Source organism: Perognathus longimembris, chromosome 13 (assembly GCF_023159225.1).
Source record: "Perognathus longimembris pacificus isolate PPM17 chromosome 13, ASM2315922v1, whole genome shotgun sequence".
Lineage (NCBI taxonomy): Eukaryota > Metazoa > Chordata > Mammalia > Rodentia > Heteromyidae > Perognathus > Perognathus longimembris.
The window spans coordinates 8,811,467-8,815,735 of record NC_063173.1 but is presented as its reverse complement, the minus strand read 5'-3'; the positions used below and the strand labels follow the sequence as shown (position 1 = coordinate 8,815,735).

General features: G+C 41.3%; 1 pseudogene; it reads left to right on the top strand.

Annotated features, from left to right (window-relative positions):
- The first annotated feature begins 2,023 nt into the window (after positions 1 to 2,023).
- On the top strand, positions 2,024 to 2,496 carry LOC125361989 (annotated as a pseudogene).
- The last annotated feature ends 1,773 nt before the right edge of the window (positions 2,497 to 4,269 follow it).

The window sequence follows — 4,269 nt, the reverse complement described above, 5'->3', positions numbered from 1 at the left end:
TATGTCCACTTCTGGAATTTTGCTGGTTAATTAAGGGTCTTGCAGACTTTCCCCCAGGAAATATTCATGTCTCCCATGGGCATATTGCTCATCTCACCAAGGATGGTATGAAAAGCTAGAGCTGTAGTGTGAACCAGGATCCTGGCCCTCAGTAACTACAAACACTTTGAATCACAACCCTTAGGTTGGGAATGACCAGGATTGCAGGCATGAGCTATCAGCACCCGTCTCCAGTGGATTTCTTAACTAGGCAGATAAGAGTTCAGGAGAGAAGCTCTGGCTCAGAATTTGAGGAAAAAGATACTTGGATAAGGAAAACCTGCCACTATCAGAACTAGCTCAACTCTGCCATTATCAAAGCTAGCTCAACCTGGTATTACCTGAAATCACTTGCAAATAATCTTTGAGACACTGTAATCTTTGGGTAAACCCAAACTCAAAACGTTTGTGCTCTACCAAATAAAAGGATTGCACTTGTGTCCTTCAGGGATCACAGACTGGAGTTAGGAACTCCTCTGGGCCTGCTGGCATAATAAACCTGGGTTTTCCAATTCTCCATTGTCACTTGGTACTTTCTGATCATTTTTCTGCTGAACTTAATGTAGTTGATCAGTAGGTTGTAAGGAAAGTAGCTGTAGAAAATAAGACTGCAAAGGTAGGTTGGGACTAATGTTCTAAAGGATTTCAAGTAGAAATAGAAACCTTTCAAATGGTGATCATGCTGTTCAACATCCTTGCTGGAGCAGAGCAGCTGAGGATCAGAGTTCACACTTTTGATGGCATATGTCCAGCAGACTCCTTGCACAGTCTACCTCCTACCTGAACATTTCCAGCTTTGAAATCAATCCTACTGAGAATGATTTCAACAGGTATGCAAACCTGTTGTGCTCTCAACCAAGGATGGGGGAACTGAAGGACATCTTTACTATTCGGTGTGCTCCCTACTGTTGACAAAACACCACGGAGTATGAATGCTCTGAGCATTGGAACCCAGTAGTTTTTATTTGTTCGTTTTGTTTTGTTTTCTTCAGCTGGGTCAGAGGTTATATTGGACAGCCAGGCCACCAAACATCAACTTCAGTGGCAGGCACATCTGCAGAGCCACTGTAAAAAGCTCTACCACCTCAGAAAGACTATCTGACACAATTGTTTATTAAGCACTTGGTAGATTCTGTGTAAAACTTTATGTATAGAATCTCATTTAATCTCTGGTAGCAGTCAATAGGCACACAATCAGTTACAGTGTCATGATTCAATTGAATATAAGCAGTCCTTTTTAAGAAAAGGGCTATATATTTGGACTTTAGAGACAAAATTTTTCCATTAAAAAACTTCTACATTTCAACTCAATTGGAAAAATATAATCCTGCTACTGTTTTGTAGTTTGATCTACAACCTTAGTTTGCTTGAATTCCCTATGGCTATAGAACAAAAGGTATGCATTCAAAAGCTTCAGTAAAATAATGCATTGCAAACCTAAACATGCATAAACGTTATTTCATGATTTGGGGAAAGCAGGCTTTCAGTTGTTTATGTGGAGTAGGCAAGGCTACATACTTTTCTTTGTCACCTAGGAGTGCTGAGCAATTTTCTTTTGACTCAATGTGTTATATTTCTAAAATGTTGATTCTTACTTTACATGTTCCATTGTGTTTTGAGCACCCTGTGAACAGTATTTCTGTGCAAGAACTTGCTCGTCTACCTGCCTTGCCCATAGTGGCACTGTGAAAATGAGAGTTCTGTTGCTCTCGTAGCTTATGGTTCATGTCAGGACAGGGACCTCTCTTTTGCAAGTTGCTTGATATTTTTGAACAATGAAGAAATTTTGAAGCCAGCCTCCAGAGCATCTATGAACCTTTAAAATGTCAACATATATATTCTTATGCATCTTATATGTGTGCATTTTTATAGAATGAGCCCTTATCTGTTTCTCAAAGAAGTTATTGGCCCAACCAATGATGATATATCTCTATTATAGAATGCTATGGAAGCATTCGTGGGGGGCGGGGAGCCCTGTGCTGAGAGCAAGGGCTAAAGCTGTGAGACTGGAAAAATGCAGACCACCCGGACACTGCTTATTTCTCCAGTTGTTGTACCAGAAGTCTAATCAGGTCTGTGTCTGCCTCCCTCCTGAGCAAACCAGAGGCTCCATCTAAACAGCCGTGCTGCCTGAGCTCCCCACTCCAGGTGGCCGCCACACAGGAGTTCCAGACTAGTGTTGTCTCCTGCGACATTGATCCAGCAGCCAAGTTTATTGGGGCTGCCACAGTTGGTGCGCCTGGATCAGGGGCTGGCATTGGAACAGTGTTTGGCAGCTTGCTCTTCTCCTTTGCCATTCTGGGCTTTGCCCTGTCCAAGGCCACGGGGCTCTTCTGTCCGATGGTCGGGTTCCTCATCCTCTTGCCATGTGAGGCTGGGTGGAGGTCACCCAGCTGTTCCTGCTGCTTCGACTCCATGCCATTCCAGGTGCTGGGGTGTGCTAAGCTTTACCATTAAACACAATGTTTCTCTACCTCCCCCCGCCCCAAAACAACAACAACAAAAAAAACCCCAAGAACGCTATGGAAGCATAAGTAGCCAAATGCACAGAGCAAACAGGCTCTGAATTATATGTAGGTAGAATTACGCCTGTCTTATGCTCAAAAGAAAATGAGACAAGTTGCACATTTCTCTTCTCTCTACCCCATTAGGATCCATGTTTTCTCTACACTATTGGCTTATATGCATATGTTGTCTTTTTTTTCCCCCTTGATTTTACAGCAGAGGTACTAATTTGATTTTCTCCAAGTAGAGAGTGTGGACTTGTTCCAACATAATCCCCCCTCACTTTTTGTTCCCTTGAGTATTGGAAATCAATTATTAGATAATTGACCTAAATAATTTGGTTTAACATTTAGTACACAAGCCTTAATGTAAATTTCAACTATCTACTGATTCTAGTTTTTCATGGTTTCACATTGAAAGAAATTTTGACCTGAACCTAAACTAAACAACATTTAATTTTTATTGAAATCTGTTAGAAAACATCAATGGGAGGCAATGAAAAGCAAAAAATATTTGCCTTCTCTTTTCCCATCTCATGTATTTCAATCACCTCTTATACATGGTAACTGAGCCAAAGAATCTCTTCTTCTCCTCGAAGCTCTTCAAGATTTCTCCCTAGTCAAGCTATCTATTTTTAAATGCCTTCTCTCCTCTCCATCAATAATTTTAATTTGTATTTTCTCTTTTTTCCTTCTTCTATCATTGCTCCAATTCTTCTACCACCGAGGTTCCTCTGAAAGCAGATCCTCCAGCCTTTCTTGGATGGAACTGAATTGAGATTAAGGTTTACATATTCAACTCATTTCTTTTGCCTCAGAAACCACTGTGGGGAAAATAAAATTGAGAGCTAAAAAAATAACCCCACAATTTCAATTTAGATTGTACCTTTTTTGATTAACTTGTTTGATTATACTGTTTTTAACTGATTTAATTTGCTAAAATGAACTGTTTATACAGTTTGCTGATAAGTAATACTTTGGGCTATCATTGGCAAGATAATTCATTGTATGAAACACACCCCCCACACACACACACACACTGTAATTGAACAGATCCTTCGCGCTGAACTTCCTGGTGGGGAGCCTGATCCAGGAAGGAAAAGCTTTAAGCCTCAGGCAAGTGGAAAACTGCTTTGCATGAAAGCAACTCTGCAGGGAAAGTTTGGCACATTCTAAATGCTATCAGGACTTCGGGTCTCTTTTATTTCACCATTTAAATCGGAAAAAGCCAACCTCCAGGGTAAACATCATGATGAGACGTGAGGCAAGTGTAAGGCAAAGGCGTCTTTCATCTTTGTTCCCACAGCAGGGGCCTTCAGTGCCACCTAGCATGCACTGGGGACATGCACTTACATGGATTTCGGAATGTGCCAGCCCACACTCCCAGAAGCCAGAAATCCCAGGAATGATTGCTGTTGAACTCTGCTGAGTTTTAAAAAGCAAGGAGAAGTTTGCACAAATTTGCAAATATTCCTTGAAATTTTTCTATCCATAGTGAAAAACAACTTCGGTTTGATAAGCCACCAATTAAGCACAGGGAAGGCTGCATTATGATGACTTCCTTGCTTGGGTAGGAAATCTTATCTAGCCAGAAACAAGTGTCTCTCGTTGCAAATAGATCCATCATGCATCAGTCAACACTGACTAGGAAACATCTGCAGAGTCTGCTGCCCTCAGGACATGGAAGTACCAGACTCAGAACTGGGAGACAGCGCTTTCTTGGGTG